The sequence below is a fragment of the Microcaecilia unicolor genome, chromosome 6, assembly GCF_901765095.1.
Source record: "Microcaecilia unicolor chromosome 6, aMicUni1.1, whole genome shotgun sequence".
Classification (NCBI taxonomy): Eukaryota; Metazoa; Chordata; class Amphibia; order Gymnophiona; family Siphonopidae; genus Microcaecilia; species Microcaecilia unicolor.
Genome location: NC_044036.1, coordinates 24424853 through 24445350, shown reverse-complemented (window position 1 = coordinate 24445350; position 20498 = coordinate 24424853). Strand labels below are relative to the sequence as shown.

Sequence of the window (20498 nt, the reverse complement as noted above, 5' to 3'; positions counted from 1 at the left end):
TGCAGTGGCCATCTTTCTGGGACATGTGATGGTACTACTACTACTTGACATTTCTAAAGCGCTACTAGGGTTACGCAGCGCTGTACAGTTTAACATAGAAGGACAGTCCCTGCTCAAAGGAGCTTACAATCTAAAGGACAAAATGTACAGTCAGTCAAATAGGGGCAGTCTAGATTTCCTGAAAGGTATAAAGGTTAGGTGCCGAAAGTAACATTGCAGAGGTGGGCTTTGAGCAAGGATTTGAAGATGGGTAGGGAGGGGGCTTGGCGTAAGGGCTCAGGAAGTTTATTCCAAGCATAGGGTGAGGCGAGGCAGAATGAGCGGAGCCTGGAGTTGGCGGTGGTGGAGAAGGGTACTGAGAGGAGGGATTTGTCCTGTGAGCGGAGGTTACGGGTGGGAACGTAAGGGGAAATGAGGGTAGAGAGATAATGAGGGGCAGCAGACTGAGTGCATTTGTAGGTAAGAAGGAGGAGCTTGAACTGTATGCGGTATCTGATTGGAAGCCAGTGAAGTGACCTGAGAAGAGGGGTGATATGAGTATATATATGAGTACTCAGTAAGACTTGCGGTAAGAAATTGGCTCTTGTGACTTGCTGTAGGGGAAGGTAGACGTTAAGATAGTTGCTGATGTGAGGGGGAGCTGGCAGGCGTCGGCAGTGGCAGTATTTATGATGTCTGTCGGAAACAGCAGAAGTAATCAGCACCTGCAGATAGTCCAAAGTGCAGGAAAGAGAGCATATCATATGTAGTAGATAAAACATATGTATGTTAAAGGAATAGAAGATCTAACATAAAAGGACCCAATGTGGCCATGTTTCACCCAATGCAGGGATGTGTTGTGTTAATAAATACATAAAATCCATAAATATAACTATAGTAAAAATAATCAGATCATTTCTGACATACAAAAATAAATTGTACATGAAAAAGGATTTTACATAAATTCCTTTCTTAAATTAAATACACTAAGGTGTGGTGCTAAAAGCAAAAAAAAAAGTAGCTAGTCGGATTTTAATAACATAGGTTTTTTAAAAGGACCAGTGTCATAATCAGTGATAGAAATTCAGCTCACCATAAGAGGTAAAGAAACTAAAACCATAAATAAAAACAGAATTCAAATATAAATAATATATCAAAGCAAATCTGACATATCAAATATTAAGCAAAGTAAGTCCAACAAAGTATAAGACTTACACAAATGGCCACTGTGGAAAACAGGATACTGGGCTAGATGGACCATTGGTCTGACCCAGTATGGCTACTCTTATGTTCTCAGTTTTGTTCATTAGCAAGGATAGAAACATAGAAAATTATGGCAGATAAAGGCCATATTGCCTTTCCAGTTAGCCAATCTATATCATCTTCCATCTCTTCTTCCCCATAACAGATCTCACATGCCTGCTTCATGCTTTCTTGAATTCAGATACAGTCCTTGTCTCCCCTACCTGCACCCGAAGGTTGTTCCACGCATTCACCACGCGGTCCGTAAAGAAGTATTTCCTTAGATTACTTGTCGATCCCCCTTCAATGACATCTTATGCCCTCTTGTTCCAGAGCTTCTTTTTAGTTGAAAGAGACCTGCCTTCTGTGCATTTATGCTGTGGAGATATTTAAATGTCTCAGTCATATCTCCTCTCTCTCATCTTTCTTCCAAATTATACATATTGAGGTCTTTGAGTCTGTCTACATGCTTTGTGATGATGACCACCGACCATTTTAGTAGCTGCCCTATGGACCAACTCTTTCCTGGTTATATCTTTTTCAAGGTGCAGTTTCTAGAACTGCACATAGTACTCTAAATGGGGTCTCACCAGAGACTTATACAAAGGTTTATCACCTCCTTTTTCCTGCTGGCTATTCTTCCGCCTATGCACTCAAGCATCCTTCTGGCTTTGGCTGTTGTCCTTTCTACTTGTTTGACTTCAGTAAGATTGTCGGAAATGGTGACCCCCAAGTCTCTCTTCTTCGAGCACAGAAGTACTTCTCTTCTTAAATGGTACTGCTCCCTCGGGTTTCTGTAGCCCAAATGCATGACTGTACATTTTTTAGCATTAAATCTTAGTTGCCATTTTCTAGACCATTTTTGTAACTTAGCTAGATCCCTCCTCATACTATCCACACCATCAGGGGTGTCTACCCTATTACAGAGTTTTATATCATCCACACAGAGGCAAATCGTACGCGACAGCCTTTCCACTATAACACGCGCAGAGATGTTAAAAAAAGTTGGGCCAAGGACTGATCCCTGCGATACATCACTGGTTCCTCTGAGTGAACTCCATTTCTCCAAGGACAAGCAGGCTTCCTTATTCTCACAAGTGGGTAGATGCCGTCCCATGTGGCCCAGCAAATTTGGCAAAGAAAAAGCTAGAGCTTTTAGGAGCGCCTGCCGTGCAAATGCGCCTGCCTTAGTTTCGCTATTTCTTTGTGAGGAGCAGCTGCTTTTTGTTGTGGCTCCTCACATACTTAGTACGTTGTGCATGCTCTCGGAAAATGTCACAGCCACGTCTTACATTCTGTTCCTCCTTGTCTGTTGATGTATCTCTAGCCCAGGAGGTGTGTCTTCTTTTTCATTGAGAGGAATTGAACATTCCGATGAATTCAGCATCTCACATAGCAGGTTCACTGAACTCACAAGCGGATTTCTTCAGCAGAGTGTCACTGGACCCGGGAGAATGGCAACTATCAAAGACTGCATTTCACCTCATTTCTACACAGTTGGGCCTTCCTGTTCTGAACCTCATGGCATCAATACTCAATGCGCAAGTACACGGATTCTACGTCCACTTCAGGGATAAAGACTCCCTAGGAATGGATGCACTGGTACAGCCTTGGTCATCAGTCAGCCTCCTTTACATGTTTCCTACGTGGCCTCTCATGGGAAGGACATTGCACAGGAGTGTGTGTCATCCTGGGAAGGTTGTTCTTGTATCTCTGGACTGGCCCAGATGTCCTTGGTATGTGGACCCCATCCGTCTTCAAATCGCTTCTCAGTTGGCTGTTCCTCCACTGGCTGACTTATTGCACCAAAGTCCAGTACTTATGGATGATCCCTCCCACTTTGGTGTTTTGACCTGGCTGTTGAGAGGGCACGCTTGAGAAAGAAGGGTTATGCGGTTGATGTTGTTACTACAGTCTCAAAAGTGGTCCACAACTTCTTCTTATGCTAGAGTGTGGAGAGCTTTTGAGAGCTGGTCTGCACAGAATGGTGTTTCTTCATGTCATGGTTCCTTGTCTCAAATTTTATCCTTCAGGAGGGATTCAAAAAAGGCTTGGCTCTCAATTGGCTCAGGTTTCAGGTGACAGCGTTGGCGTGTCATAGAGGCAAGATACAGAATGGCTCGTTGGTTGCTCACCCTGATATAGTGCGATTCCTCAAGGGACTCTCACTTCTGAGTCCCCCTCTACGCATTATTTGTCCTCAGTAGAGTCTTCAAGTGGTTCTTAAGGCTCTTCAGTCAGCCCCCTTGGAGCCCCTTTGTTCAGCAACTATCAAAGATCTTACTTTAAAGGCAGTATTTCTAGTTGCCACTTCGTCAGCACGGAGAGTTTCAGAGCTTCAAGCTGTCTTTCAGGGATCCCTTTCTCCACTTTTCTGACTCGGGAGTTTCCATATGGACAGTTCTTTCCTTTTTGCTGAAGATTGTACCTCCTTTTCATGTCAATCAGACTGTGCTTCTTCCTTCTTTTTCCAGGGAGGTCTATTCTGCAAAATATGCTTCTCTGCAACTTTTGGATGTGAAGTGAGTCCTTATGCACTATCTTACTACTACCAACGATTTCAGGCGATCTGATCATCTTTTGTGTCCTCTTTGTGGGACCCCGCAAGGGTTTGCCAGCCTCCAAAGTGACATTGGCTTGATGACATAAGGAGGCTATTTCTTCAGTTTCTGAGGGGTAGATCTGCTCCCATGGGCATTGAGGCTCATTCTACCAGGTCTTCGGTGACTTCTTTGGCAGAGTCTAGGGCAGTTTCATTGGCAGAGATCTGTCAGTCAGTGACATGGTCTTCTCATTCCTCTTCTTAAGCATTACTGTTTGGATGTGTCTTCTCGAGGAGATGCTTCCTTCAGGGATATCGCAGTCCCCGCTTCAGGGATATCACAGTCCCTCCCCTCTTAAGGATTGATTTTGTACTTTCCATTTGTCTGGACTGATCCTTGGGACATAATGGAAGGAAAAAATTGTTATTTACCTGATAATTTTCTTTCCTTTAGTTCCAAAGGAACAGTCCAGAGCTTGCCTTTTTATGATGATTTTGATTTTTCTGGTTTCTATGTAATTTCTGGTGTTTGTATTCTGATTCCATTATTTCTAAGGCAAGAATTTTGCCATTTATTTCATAGTTCTTTTTCTATCTAGAGGCTGGAGTTTTTTCTCTGGAAGTCATTCTCTTTCACTGCTTTGTTATTGAATACCGGCTTGGTTGCTAAGCGCAGGAGCTTATGAGGTACAGCTCATTAGAGTTCTCTATCTCCACCTGCTGGCGGATGGTCACAGCCCATTTGTCTGTACTGAGCCTTTGGGACTAAAGGAAAGAAAATTATCAGGCAACTAATTTTTCCTTACATAACTATCCGAAGATCAGATTGCACATAAATTTCTCTCTTAAAAACCATGACAGGCAGGCACGCAGGCAACAAACTGATTCATCATCAATTTGAAGTTTCTGTGGCAATGGCTGCAATAGCTTGGCAGATAGGGGACATTACCCATAGCTTTATGATGTAACAATTATATTTTTTTCTGAATATGGTATTGGACATTAAGAGAAACAGACTTGTATGCAGGACTGTGGAGTCGGAGTCATAAGCAATTTTGGATGGAGTTGGCGTCAGTAAAAATGTTCCAACTCCAGCTTCAAAATTAAAAAAAAACAAACAAGAAGAAACCATTTTAGTATATAGTAAACGTGATCTTCTTTTTTTTTTTTTTTTAAGCTTACATATACATATTTTTATCCTGGATCTAAAGTTATATTTTCAATACTTTTAGATTCAGATCAAACAATTTAAAGCCTAATATCAGTAGACGTTGTAGTCTGAGCTGGAATCTGAGCCGGAGTCATACAGTAGAAAAATAGAGGAGAGAGTTTAAAGGTTTCATGTACTGACTCCACAGCCCTGCCTGTATGATGTGTATGTGAAGTAGTCTGGTTCTGCGTAGCCATTTCTTTTCCTTGAAACAGCAATTTTATTCTATTTTTAGTTATGTTGCAAGGAATCAGGACTTCAGAAGAATGTCGGTATATTAGGGACTTCACTGTGATCGTGTTCAGTGTAGTATGTTTCGTTTAGATATGGGCTGGGCTTTCCTGTTTTTTTTTTTTTTTTTCTTTAAGAGCTTTTATTATGTAGCAAAAAATCCCCTTGAATTCCACCAATTATCTTTGCATTTTAATTGAAAACAAAAAGAAAATAAGTTCCTGTGGTCAGTATCAGTCTGGGAATATAATAGCTTTTATTGTTTCTTTTTCTACACAAACATATTTGCACAATGCTGTTTGGCAATAGTAGAACACCATTTAGGCAATACAAATAAGGGCAGAACGACAAAACAACACAGGACTGATGAACTGTATTAGGTGGGACCCTAGCATTTCTGATTCTCTTCCCATTATTATAGAAGTCTGTGATACTGAAGTTCATCAGAGAACCCTTTATGGTTGCCATTAGTGACGTGGGTTTCATACAGCTTCCTGTGTTCAGGTAGATCTAAGCAGGTAAACATGAAGTTTCTAAATTAAGAATATTTATTTTCCCTGGATCCATATGGGACTTGGACCAACAACCATTTGGTCAGAATTGGGGAAGAGGTAATAGGGTTTCAAATATATATTTGCTTGCTATCAAATTGTTGGTTATGTCTGGTATGGTAGAGTTCCCAGCCCTTGGCTAAGAGAATGAGTTAGGAGACACCATTATGGCAGGTTTAACAGCAGTATTTGTTATGATGGAGTGGCCTAATGGTTAGTGCAACAGGTTCCGCACCTGGGGAACTGGGTTCAATTGCCGCTGTGTCAGGTCTCTCGGGGAAATGTGAGCCCTTGGGCCGCTGTCACAGAGGTGGCAGCAGCAGGCAAAACCACCCAACAGGAAACAGACAACCCTAAGACGGGCTGAAGTTGACAGGACTGGAGTGGCTGGGCTGGAGCTGAAGAGGAAAGCAACAAGGAATCCAGGAACAACGTCCTACAGCAGGGTTCAGGCTTGAGAAGCAGGATACAGGATACTCAATACAGGCTTCCCCCACAGGACTCGGGAAACTGGCACAGCTTGACTGGATCCGGGTTCACCCAAACACTAGGCAGGCAGGGTGTCCATAGAAGCTTAGCTTGGCAGGAAAGAGGACACAGGAGCTACATACAAGCTAAGCTCAAGGGAATGGGAATGACAGCTACGCTTGCCAGAGGAAGGGTTAGACTGGAGCTACAGTAGCTAACAGATAGAAAGGAGAGAAATGGCTGCAGCATCAGCCGCTAACCAACCTCAGATAGGGAGCAGAGCCACTGCACAGGGATAACAGAAAGGCTAGAAGCCCACAGAGAATAATATACACAGACTGAAAGCCTACAGGTCAGAGAGATACACCCAGAAAGGCTAGAAGCCCACAGAAAGGCTGGAAACCCCCAGGCTGCAGTAATACACCCAGAAGGCCTGGAAGCCTACAGATAAAAGGGATATACACAGATAGATTGGAGGCCCTCAGAGCAATGGGCACAGAAGGACTGGAGGCCCTCAGAGCAATGGACACAGAAGGGCTGGAAGCCCACAGAGCAATAGACACAGAAGGGCTGGAAGCCCACAGAGCAATAGACACAGAAGGGCTGGAAGCCCACAGAGCAATAGACACAGAAGGGATGGAAGCCCACAGAGCAATAAACACCTTGAGCAGGAAAGCAAGAAGCCCACAGGTAAAGAGTAGACTAGGCAGAAAGCCTACGAGCAATAATACCCTGAGCCAGAAGGCAAGGCCCACAGGTGATAGTAACTAGCAAAGCAGAAGGGCTGGAAGCCCACAAGAAAAGACAAGGAAAGCTAACTGTGCAAACAGCACACTAACCTCGGGACCTAAGGCACTGCGGAGGAAATGGCAATGCAAAGGCACTGAAGACTAGAACACCAGTTCCTTAAGAAGGCCCTGACAGATGAGGTCACCCCTTCAGGCCACAGGCATGGAGCACACAGAAGCCCAGAGAGACCTAACCCACACAGGTGTAGTCTAGTGAGGTAATTAGTGTCAGGCTGGAAGCAGCCAGCCCACCCAGCCTGAGACAGAGCTACCTCAGGAACAGCCCACTGAAGTACAGAGAGGCCCAATACACACAAGTGTAGAGAAGTGAAGTCATTAGAGCAGCCAGCCCACGGAGACAGAGATAGAGCTAACTGAGGAACAGTATACTGAGGCACAGAGAGGTTAAACCCACACAGGTGCAGTATACTGAGGCAATCAGCACCATGCTGGAAGTGGCCAGCACCCAGAGACAGAAACAAAGCCAACTCAGAAGTACACAGAAACCAGCACAGACACTGATTCCCAGAAATAGGGTAAGTCTGAGGGTGGTCACGACCACAGACGTGACACGCTGCTGCCTGACGGTCGGCAGTGGGTTGAGATCCTGGGGAACCGGGTTCAATTCCCTCTGCAGCTCTGTGTGACCCTGGGCAAGTCACTTAGCCCTCCATTGCCCCAGGTAAAATATCCGCCTCATAATCGAAAGTTAAAGACGCCCATATTTCGACCCAAATCAGGAGATGGGCGTTTTTCTTGCAAAGGCGCCCAAATCGGTATAATCGAAAGCCGATTTTGGGCGTTTCCAACTGCACTCTGTTGCGGAAATGAATAAAGTTGATGGGGGCGTGGTTATCAGCTGAGGAGAAATGGGCGTCTTTAGCTGAAGATTTTGGGTCACTTTTTTTGGACCCTTTTTTCTCACGAACAAGTCCCAAAAAAGTGCCCCAACTGCCCAGATGACCACTGGAGGGAATCGGGGATGACCTCCCCGGACTCCCTCAGTGGTCACTAACCCCCTCCCACAAAAAAACCCCACTTTAAAAACTTTTTTTCCAGCCTGTATGCCAGCCTCAAATGCCGTACCCACCTCCATGACAGCAGAATGTGTTTGATCCTGTCACAGCCTTTCCCTGGGTCAGATGTGGCTCTCGGGTGCAGTACAGGGTCACATCAGCATTGCATTGTGGTGGGTGTAGGGTATTGGGCTCCGTGATTTCATTAGCTTATGTTATAGTCTCACGATGTTGGTAGTTGGTAGGCTCTTCTCCCATGGTGCTTTTCCCCCTTACTACTGGGTCAGAGTGTGCCCTGTTGTGTTTCCTGTTGTAGTCCATGCGATAGTGGCCATTTTTGTAAGCCAGTTTTAGTTCCCTTTCCTGTGTTAGCCACGTTAGAGAACTTAGTTCTTACCTTGAATGCAGCTGAAAGAGGGCATTGTACAGAATTCTGCCAGCTCTGACCTACTGCTAATCTCAGTACCAGGGAGACTCGTTGCCAGTGGGGCACAACCTGTGAGTAAACGCGGTTATTCCAATAAAGGACGTTTTCGGAGAGATTAGTCTTCAGGTGTCAACTGGTGTGCCAATGTTATATAGCAGCAACAAGTCCTAGAGGCCTGCGTGTATGCAGGTCCCTGGAGCACATTTAGTGGGTACCGCAGTGGACTTCAGCCAGGTGGCCCCAGGCCCATCCCCCCCCACCTGTAACACTTGTGCTGGTAAATGGGAGGCCTCCAAAACCCACTGTACCCACATGTAGGTGCCCCCTTCACCCCTAAGAGCTATGGTAGTGTTGTACATTTGTGGGTTGTGGGTTTTGGGGGAGAGGGGTTGGGAGTTCAGCACCCATGGTAAGGGAGCTTTTTTCTGAAGTCCACCGCACTGACCTAGGGTGCCCAGTTGGTGTCCTGGCATATCAGGGGGGGCGAGTGTACTACGAATCGTGGCCCCTCCCACGACCAAATGGCTCGGATTAGGACGTTTTTGAGCTGGGCGTTTTTAGTTTCCATTATCGCTAAAAAAACAAACGCCCAGCTCAAAAACGTCCATTTTTTCGAAAATACGGTTCAGCCCGCCCCTTCACGGACCCGTTTTCGGAGATAAACGCCCATGGAGATAGGCGTTTGCGTTCGATTATGCCCCTCAATATAACTTAGATTGTGAGCCCGTTAGGGATGGTGCAAAGTACCTGTAATAAAAATTGTAGACAGCATAGTCGCCTCAGGGATCACTTTCGGTATATCAAGTGCTGAAAATAAATATATGGTCTTAGCAGGTGTTTCAATCTACTCTTTTGACTGCAACTTCAACATTGCATTCCCCATATGGAGATTGCCTCTGGACTTGGAGACAAAAGCTTGATAAAGACTGTATCTGGGTTTTTTTTCCATTATGTGAAAGATTGAATACAAAACATAAAGTTCAACTTATTCCTGCTGGCCATCACTCAGTATTGATGGAGTCATTGAAGAGGAAAGCAAACAGGTCTAAGGAATTTTCCAGTACTCTTCCTGGGAAGGAACATAAGCCACTATGTTGGTCTCTAGAATAGCAACTCATCCAGTATATAGGCTGCAATGGTTGGAGAGCTGTTTGCAGAAGATTCAGTTAGTTTGTGGTGCTTTAATGGATGAAAAAGACATGCGCTTTAGGAGCAGTTCATTTTCAGCTTCCGTAAAGTGAGCAGACTATGTTTTTTTGGCCTGCCTACAAAACAGTGGCATGGATTCCTGCTTGGCTGGTACCCTCCATGCCTACTTTAGTTATAAATAGAGAAAAGTGTTAGAATAACGTGCAAAAACTAACATAGCACACGCATACGTACATATTTGCCTTGGGAGAATCTTTTCATAAAGGCAGTTAGTAAACCCCAATAAATAACAACTATTTACACCCACCTTGATACTAAGTCTTTATCATTGGAAAAAGAAGCCAAATGGCTGTCAAATGCTGTAGTAGAGAAAGAAAGAAACGGGCTAAATTTGGAACATTTTTTTGGAGGAAAACCATGCACCATCTAGCCATACAAGCATTTTTTTTTTGGTGGGGGACACCATTTGCAATTACCCGTATACAGTTGGACATGCACATCTATTAGAGGAACAAAATGCCTTTGCAAGCAGACTGGGAAATAAGCAAGCATGGATTTTCTGGATGGGGAGAGGAGGGGGTGGGGAGTAATTGAACCACTACAGAGTTTTTTTGAGTTGTGTGTGTGTATGGGGGGGGGGGGGCTCAAGATGGGTCCACTGGACTCCAGTGGACCCCCTCTTGAGCCCCCCTGCACAATAGTGGTTGCATTTGACAGCTTACTGGTTGCAAACAGTGAACGATGCACAAAGGGAATAGCATGCATGGAAACTTAATGGTGACTTTTGTATATTTGATGAATATAAATAAATCTTGAGAGTTCTCTTGTGGTCTAACACCAGCTTCTCTTCAGTACAGGAGGAAAAAGCCTCACCAAGCTCAAAAGTTGCTAAAAAGCAACAAGAGTAGGACTGCTTCATCATTGGCTTTAAAAAAGGCATAAAGAACCTCCTGATAAACTCGAACTAATTTTCTCTACATTGTGGGAGAAAAATAAGCTACACAACTGCAAAAATATATATTCCTCAAAATTATATTCCACAGTAGTAGTATGAAGAGTTACTTAGCTTCAGAATGGTCTTCCTTGCTCTCCTCTTATTCAAACTAACAGACCATGACCTTCGGTGGCCAACGTTTCATCGCCTGCTTCAGGGTTCAACGGTCAAATTTAGAGTCTGTCAAAGAAGGAGAGAAAACATGGGGTGAGTATTCAAAAAGTTCCTTTGGTCTACTTGCCCAGATTTAAAGCATCCCACTTACACAGAGAAAGCTTCAAATATCTTTTCTCAAAGGGAAGACAGTGAGCCAAAAACATGGCGTTCTTATACCTTTGTATATTGGCCATTAAATGTTCATGGATCTTATTTGCATGCAATCCCCTTTGTGCATTAGTCGCTGTTTGCGACTCGGTAAGCTTAGCTCACGCACGAGTTCTGTATTTAATGGTGACCTCTGTGCATCGACCCCTGAATGATAAGTGCATTTGTTTTAATTATTATGTTTCTGTATAGTTTCTAATTTATGGATAAATGTGATAAAATAAATAAATTATAGGTTGAGTGTAAAGATTTTTTGTCCAATTTGATTTAAATGTGCTACTATGCAACTTCATAGTCTTTGTGCTTTTTGAAAGAGGAAACAATCGATTTACATTTACCTGTTCCACTCCATTCAGAATTTTATAGAGCAGCCATCTCTTCTCCAAGTGGAAGAATCCTAACACTCAACGTGTAATTAAACTGTGGAATTCGTTGCCAGAAAATGTAGTAGGAGCAGTTAGCTTAGCGGGTTTTAAAAAGGGTTTGGATGATTTCCTAAAGGAAAGTCCATATGCCTTTATTAAATTGGATTTGGGGAAAATCCACTGCTTATTTCTAGAATAAGCAGCATAAAATGCATTGTACTTGTCACTGTTGGAAGCAGGATGCTGGGCTTGATGGACCTTCGGTCTATTCCAGTATGGTAATACGTATGTACTATATGTACTTAACCTCTTTAGCTTTTTCTCACACGAGTCATTCCATCCCCTAAGTAGTTTGTCACCCTTTTCAGTACCTTTTCTTGTTCCACTGTCTCTTTTTTTTTTTTTTTTAGGTGTGGAGACCAGAATTACACACACTATTCAAGGTGCAGTCTCACCGTGGAGCGATTATAGGGACATTGTAATACTTTTTAAAAAAATTCTTATTCTTTATTCCCTTCCTAATAATTCCTAATATTCTTATTGCATCTTTGGCTACCACCCCTATCCTGAGCAGAAGATTTCAACATATTGTCCATGATGACACCTAAATCCTTTTCCTTGATGGTGGCTCCTAATGTAGAACCTAGCACCATGTAGCTTTTAATTTGGGTTAATCTTCCCAATGTGCAACACTTTGCACATGAATTTCATCTGACATTTAGATGTCCAATCTTCCAATCTTATAAGGTCCTTCAATTTCTCATAGTCTGTATGCGATTTAACAACTTTGGATCTACTTGTACCCTGGCTTGACTACTGTTGGAAGCAGGATGCTGGGTAAAGGGACCCTTGGTCTGAACCAGTATGGCAATTCTCATGTTCTTCTGTCCACTGCTTCTAGCAGTCTTTGACACTGACCAATTTGCATCACTCGGAAGTACTTAGAACAGTGGTTCCCAAACCTGATCCAGGAGGCACCCCAGCCAGTCAGGTTTTCAGGATATCCACAATGAATATTCATGAGAGAGATTTGCAAGCACTGCCTCCACCTCATGCAAATCTATCTCATGAATATTTATTGTGGATATCCTGAAAACCTGATTAGCTGGGGTTCTTCCAGGATTAGCCTTGGGAACAACTAACCAAGTTGTTCCTTGATGATGAGAGATCCATCACAGGTTCAATTCTGAAATTAAGAGGTGGCAATCTCTGCATGGCTAATTAACCTTTTCTCCAGAAACTTGTCCAAACTATTTTAAAACCTAGCCTATACTATTAACCATGACCAAATCGTCTTTCAGAAGAAGCAAGAAAAGTCATCAGTAGAATTAGAAACTATGAAAACCATTAACACTTGACTGATGTTGTAGTTTGAAGATGTCAAGTCTGAATGTCACTGGGATAAAATGAAGATGAAATGCTCATGACAGTAGTTTCTAAGCCCATTCTACTGTCTTGACAGCCAATAGGGTTTCCAAGATTTCCATAGTGAACATGCAAGAGAGATTTGCATAGATGGGAGATCCAGTACATGAATATCCTAAAAATGACTGGCCAGTGAGGTCAAGAGAGCAGGTTGGAGAACCACTAGTCCTATGGTAGCGATGAACGGGTATGTATCTTAATCCCTTTAATTGCTTAGGGAAGGTAGAATGCTGAATACATGTAAGTGGGATTATTCTTTGCCGAGTTCATATTCTTATTGCAGAGCAAATGAAAACTACACAGTTAAATGCAACAAAAGTAAAAATGTTGAGTGAAACTAATTCAGCTTTTTAAACTATAACACCTACTGTAACCGGTAACTGGAAAGATCTGAATGGTTTTACAGGTGCCAAAATGCTGCGTATTTGGTTTTCATGCAGTACAAAACAGTTTTTGTTAGCTGATTCTTGGTTGCAGTAGAAGAGATGAACTGCAAGTCATCACATTTACAGGTACACAGAAGCACTATTTTTATTGCAAATACACCCTGCTTTGAACTACCAGATGAATGGAATTTTAAAAATATGAAACTAAATATAAAAACAGAGCACCACGCTACTGTATGAAGCTTGCTTTAAAATATATTTTCCAAGGCAGGATGATTTGCAATAAATGTAACTTTTTTTTTTTAACGCTTTCTATTTTTCAAATAAACAGCATGAATGTTTAAAAAAAAAAAGAAGCAGGGTCAGTGTCCTGGGGGATCCAAGATGGTGCTGATTAAGGTGCCTGCGGGAGCTCTGAAGCATTGCTGCGTCTAGCTTTGTCTGTCCTGTAACCCTGGTGGAAAGCTATGGGGAAGAGGAAGAGCATGAGCCAGAGGAATCCCTTCATGCTGTAGAATACACCTCAGCTTCGCTAGACTACATTGTAGATGTTTAGAAGCTCTCAAATTCCTACCTCTTCTGCTTCTTCCACCCCCTCCTTGGCTGTGTTAGTGGAAAGCAGTGAGGACTGGGCTTTTCTCAGCCTGTTTGAAAGAGTACTTCCCCCACAGGATGGTTGAATGGTTCCAGTCAAGATGCTTCAAACACTATCATCGGAGGGTCCCCCATTGGCTGTTTCAACTCCCCTGGGAGCTGTGTCAGTGTTATTTCTTGGCATGGGGATGCGGAAAGTACAGAAAACGGTGAGGGACATCTTGCAGTGTAAGGGGAAGGCTGCTGTTTATTTGAAGGCCTGGGAACTCAAGAGACCAGGTCCTGTGACATTAAGAGTCACTCTGGGGTGCCATTCAGGGTTTAAATGACTCCATATTAAAGTGGAAAGTTTGCTACAGATTTGACTACTGTTACTGAAGTTGTTGTGGACAGTTCAGAGAAGTTAGACTAGCAAGCGACAAGAAATGCAAAATCTGACTACTGCCTTGGTTAAAGATAAGAACTGAGTGTCGCAGACTGGAATATCTGGAAAACCAGATTAGATGGCCCCGATTAATATGTTTAAAAAAATATCTTATGGAGATATTAAAAATACCAGTGGAGTCACTACCACCAATAGTTAAGGCCCAATACTTCTCTGTAGGAAGAAGTGTGGATGAGATGGCTACAGAGAATTTAATGAATTTTCTAGAATCTTCTTTGGGATCTTATCACAACCTTGATTGTCTTTTTTGCTTTTGAATTTGACCGGAATAATATTTTCCATCTTTAGACACATGAATGAATAATTTGTGGGTTCGAGAATTCGCATGTTTCCTGACTTGGCTAAGAACTCTCAGAAGCAGCACCAGAAGTCCCTGGCTTTCAAAACTAAGGCTTTGGCGCTAGGGGCTTCTTTTTTTGTGTGTTTTCCCTGTAATTTCTTGGTAGTTTTTGAGAGTAAGAATTATTTGTGGTTTTGATCCTCAACAGCCATCTGATTTTGTTCAAGTAAGGAAGAAATAAATGTCTGAATTGGGGATCTAGAGGATAAAACGCTGCAAAGGTGGGCTTCAATATTAGAAGTAGGACCGTTTTTATGATTTTCTTCAGCCTTTGAGTTTCTTGGTTTATGGATCCAGTTTTCCTTTGATATGGGCGAATGTATTTATATTATTTGCTGAATGGAGAAAGTTGAATTACTGTATTTTTCGGACTATAAGACGCACCGGACCATAAGACGCACCTAGGTTTTAGAGGAGGGAAATAGGAAAAAATTTTTTTTCCTTTTTCCCTCCTCTAAAACCTAGGTGCTCCGGTGCGTCTTGTCCGAATCCCTCCCTCCGAGTTCGGAATCGCCCTCCCCCCGACCCTGTCACCACTTCTCCCTACTCACGCGATCTTCCCTGGTGGTCTAGTGACGTCGGGGCAGGAAAGAGCCCCCTCTTTCCTGGCCAGCGCGCTGCTCTCCATCCTCCTGTATGCAGCCTGACAGTCTCGGCGAGATTCAAAATGGACGCCAAGACTTCAATTCTCGGCGGCCATTTTGAATCTCACCAAGACCATCAGGCAGCAATGCATACAGGAGGATGGAGAGCAGTGCGCTGGGCAGGAAAGAGGGGGCTCTTTCCTGCCCCGACGTCACTAGACCACCAGGGAAGATCGCGTGAGTAGGGAGAAGTGGTGACAGGGCCGGGGGGGAGGAGGTAACCCTGACAGCAATCCGGAACTCGGAGGGCGGGCGGCCTACCAGCCAGCCAGCCAGCCAAATCTACCTTCGGGCTATAAGACGCACCCCCCATTTTCCTCCCAAATTTGGGGGGAAAAAGTGCGTCTTATAGTCCGAAAAATACGGTACCTGTAAAATTCGTAATGCTTTTTGTTTCTAATATCAAAACATGGTTTATATGTGATTTATAATTTGAAATTTGATTTAAAAATTGAAGCAGAAAGGAAATAACAGTTGAAACAATAAACTCTTCAGATATCATTAAAAAGAACGGTATAGAACTAATTTGTAATGCCACAGTATAAAAATGGAGAGAGAACTGAGGAAAAAGAATCCAGTCAGAAATAAATAAAATATAACTTTATGCAGTTTAACACCTTGTAATCAGTCCTTGTCATGGGTCTTAATAATCTTAGTGTCACCTAGTGAAAGGGGTTGGATTGAGCACAGTTGTAGAGATCCTGATGACCAGAGTCCCCAGAAATATAGTCCAGTCATATATATAATTTTACGTTTTGGGGAGGAGTGGAGGCAAGGGATAAGAGGGAGAATTCTGCTTCCTCATCCTTCTAATAATTACCTGGCACAGACTTCGGAATTTTTTCCCTGCTGAGTTGGGTTTATTTTTATTTTATGTATTCTGATTTTTGATTTGTCATCTGACAAACAAATCTGCAAGTGGTTTACAGTTTTGAAAGCATTAAATAGTAAAATAAATTTAGAAATTGTGAATAACTAAAATAAGAGTAATATAACATGGAAACCAAATCCATAAATACTTAAAACCATCTGTAACTTTAGGGCACAGTTTTATCTTGAAACCCATGAAAGTTTCTTAGGGTGTAGGGCAGGAGTGCCAAACATACGGCTGATGGGTTGTGTCTGGCCCACAAGCACTGTCAGAAATCCCTCTGAGCAGCTTACCTGGCGGCAGTCATTTGAGGGTGTTGATGGACAGGGCTCCAGGGAGCAGCAGCTGGCAGAAGGAAAACTGTACAAGCCCCAGCAGGAGTGCTGCCAGCACCTTACACAGCAGCGTGTGAGGCACCAACTGCTGCTGCTCCTCATGTTACAGTTGCATTGGACCCAGTCCTCATGAGCTTCTCACCTGGTAGGTTGATTTGAAAGGTATTAATCCATAAACGAACCTTTTCCGGAGATGGGAAGGCGGTAGAACTAGAGGACATGAAATGAGATTGAAGGGGGGCAGACTCAAGAAAAATGTCAGGAAGTATTTTTTCACGGAGAGAGTGGTGGATACTTGGATTGCCCTCCCACGGGAGGTGGTGGAGGTGAAAATGGTAACGGAATTCAAAAATGCGTGGGATAAACATAAAGGAATCCTGTTCAGAAGGAAGGGATTCTCAGAAGTTTAGTGGAGATTTGGGTGGCAGAGCCGGTGGTGAGGGGCGGGGCTGGTGCTGGGCAGACTTCTACGGTCTGTGCCTTGAGGATGGCAGATACTAATCAAGGTCAGGTATACACAAAAGGTAGCACATATGAGTTTATCTTGTTGGGCAGACTGGATGGACGTGCAGCTCTTTCTCTGCCATCATCTACTATGTTACTATGTTTGGTGAGACTGGGAGGGGCGATGTGATCATGCAGCGTTTTCTAATTCAAGTGTGCATGCTGCATTTGACTGTGTATATTCCTGCTGCAAGGAGACAACTCAGTCAGCCACCAGCCAGCGCATGCTAAAAGGAAACCTGGATGGCTCAAACTTCCTTCAAGTTCCACAGAGCTCTTTTTTTTTTTTCATGGGTGGTGTTCCTCTTGTGTGTCTGGCTACTTCTGTCCACAGACACCAGTGTGTGAAGTGAAGAGGGAGCCAGACACTGACAACAGACTTACCAGATGGCCTCAGGCCATGAGGGACAGGTTGAGCTAGTCTTGGTTTTACTCCCTTACATTTCTAAAATTGTTCACCATTGCTTCTTCAAACTGCAGATGCTTTATTCAGTTCGTTGGCTATTTACCCCTTCAGCCCTTCGGGTCCTTTTCCACTCCCTAATTCTTTCAAGTCTTGAGTATTGCATCGTGCTACGTCAAGGCATTCCACAAAAATATATCCATCATTTACAGATAGTTCAATATGTAGCCATACTTTGTCTTACTGGTGCTGCACGATATGAGCATGTTGGGTACCTGTTTCTTTTTGGATTACGTATAAATTGCTTCTATTCATAAAATCTGTCATTCAAATCAACCATCATATCTAAAGCAATTTCTTTTGCCTTATTGTCCCTCTGGGGCACTTGGTTCCTCTCAGGATTATTTGCTCCAAGTTTTCTCACTTCACAGTATTTGTCTCTCTTCCCTCTGCAAGCACTTATTTAGTGTCATGGGGCCACAGCTCTGGAATGCTGCTCCCTTAGCACTCCTTCTGGAAACTTCTTTGCCTACTTTTAGGGCTCACTTTTAAGACCTATCTGTTTACTGTTGCTTTTAGCCTTAGCTGCACTTTGCAGACCATTGATTCCATAGTTACCACCAGACGGAGGGGGGATCAGCGACGACCTCGACCTCAGGGGGGGTGGGGGCCCCGGGACGCGGAGGATGGTGCGGAGGCCGGGGCTGTGGGAAGCTGTGATTTCAATTCAGGGGGGAGCGGAGACGGCGACCTCGGGGAGGGGGGGGGGGGGGGCGGCAGCAGAAGGGAAAATAAAAGCCAAGTGCTCGTTAGGGATGTCCATAAAGGACGTCCTTGGCAGGCGCAGAACAGTTGGCATAATGCTTGGCTGCTGTGCGCATGCTCGACTGGCCGACTGTTTAACGATGGAATAGAGAATGCAAGTGAGCTACAATGAGCAGCTCATTTGCATTCCTTTTCCTTGATGCATGCCCGTTCCTTACCGATTCGCTAAGGGAATCAGTAAGGAAAGGGCTTTAACTAGTCTTTAGTGTATCTTGGCCTCAGTTCTGCAGGTGAGTTAGATTGTTTTCTAAACTTCCACCAAAACTGAGGATGTCCCAACCTATGTAAAATGGGGCTCTTTGTGTCCTGTTAACACCGTTTTCAGAACATATTGGAGTCAGAAGATCCTGATCTGGATAATTTTTTTGATGATGGGAGGTGGATTCAAATATAGGCATTGATGTGCCTCCTGGGAAGTAGACTTCTTTTATCTTTGGATGGAAGCTATTGTTAAAAAGAATTTCTTTGTTTTGAAACAGATGAATTGTTCTAAGCAGCAGGTGTTTAAAATAACCTTTGTTACAGTTTCTGGTTTTTCTTTGTCATTTCTTTAAGATTTGATCCAAATTAGGCAATACATTTATTTGTCATTTATAGCTTGCCTTTCTCAGACTAAAAGGCAATGAACAGCAGCTATCAAAACAATTTAAATAGTACAACTAAAATTAATAAATTAACATAAATCCAGCAGCTATTTGACATAAAAGTCATTGGTTATTAACGTAAAACTCTACAAAAGCTGATTAAAATAACCATGCCTTGAGTAGTTTCCTACAGATATACTTCATTTATGGATACCAACTCATGAGGCCTGAAATTCCATTTAATTGGGCCTACACAAGAAAAGGAATGTTTCTTAGTCTTGACCGGTTTCATCCTCCCTGGATATCAATAGAAATCAAACAAAATAAAACATGGAAAAGAAAATAAGATGATACCTTTTTTATTGGACATAACTTAATACATTTCTTGATTAGCTTTCGAAGGTTGCCCTTTGTCCGATCTGACGAAGAAGGGCATCCTTCGAAAGCTAATCAAGAAATGTATTAAGTTATGTCCAATAAAAAAGGTATCGTCTTATTTTCTTTTCCATGTTTTATTTTGTTTGATTTCTATTGATAACCTTAAGAGTGGACTAACACGGCTACCACAATCCTCCCTGGATGAAATTGGTCGAGTTGTGATGAATGTAAAGATCTTGGAGTGAGATGATACCAAAAGCATGCCTTCAAAAAGGTGATACACCTTAAAAACCTTAGAACCAGAAGAATGTCTTGAAATGAAGCTGTCTTGTATTAATACTTAATTTTGTGTGACGTGGAGGGGCATTTTCGAAAGAAACGTATAAATCAGAATTTGGGCGTTTTACAAAGACGTCCAAACTCCGATGCGGGGAGAAGGTCATTTTCGAAAAAGATGGACATCCATCTTTTGTGTTCAAAAATACCATGGACGTCCTTCGATTTGGACATCTTTGATTTTTGGCCATTTTCGGAAAAAAAAAAAAAAAAAAACGTCCAGGCCTAAGATGTCCAAATTCAAGCCATTTGGATGTGGGAGGACCCAGCATTTTTAGTAGACTGGTCTCCCTGACATGGCAGGACAGTATTCGGGCACCCTAAGGGGCATTGCATTGAACTTCATAAAATGCTCCCAGGTACACAGCTCCCTTACCTTGTGTGATGAGCCCCTCCCACCCCCACCCCCAAAACCCGCTACCTCCAACTGTACACCACTACCATAGCCTTTACGGGTGAAGGGGGCACCTATATGTGGGTACAGTGGGTTTCTGGTGGGTTTTGGAGGGCTCACAGTTTCCTGCACAAGTGTAACAGGTAGTGGGGGATGGGCCTGGGTCCACCTGTCTGAAGTGCATTAAACTACTCCAGGACCCTGCATACTGCTGTCATGGACCTGAATATGACATCTGAGGCTGGCATAGAGGCTGGCTAGTAATGTTCTTCACCATACTTTTTGGAGGTGGAAGGGGGTTAGTGACCACTGGGGGAGTAAGGGGAGGCCATCCCTGATTCCCCTCCAGTGGTCATCTGGTCATTTGGGGCACCTTTTTGTGCCTTATTCGTAACAAAAACAGGTCCAGCTCAAAACGTCCACGTTTTAGTGATGGATGTTTTGCTTTGTTCCATTATGGCTCAAAGATGTCCAAGTCTTAGGAACGCCCAAGTCCCGCCATGAACACGCCTCCAATACTACTACTACTTATCATTTTCTATAGCGCTACTAGACGTACGCAGCGCTGTACCCTTGAACATGAAGAGACAGTCCCTGCTCGACAGAGCTTACAATCTAATTAGGACAGACAAACAGGACAAACAGGAGATAAGGGAATATTAAAGTGAGGATGATAAAATAAGGGTTCTGAACAAGTGAATAAAAATTAGGAGTTAAAAACAGCATCAAAAAGTTGGTCTTTTAGCTT

The 20498-nt window shown here is 43.2% G+C and overlaps 1 protein-coding gene across 2 annotated transcripts in view; it reads left to right on the top strand.

Annotated features, from left to right (window-relative positions):
- Positions 1-20498, top strand: part of FAF1 (Fas associated factor 1) — a 716909-nt gene that overhangs the window by 113654 nt on the left and 582757 nt on the right. The window lies entirely within an intron of this gene.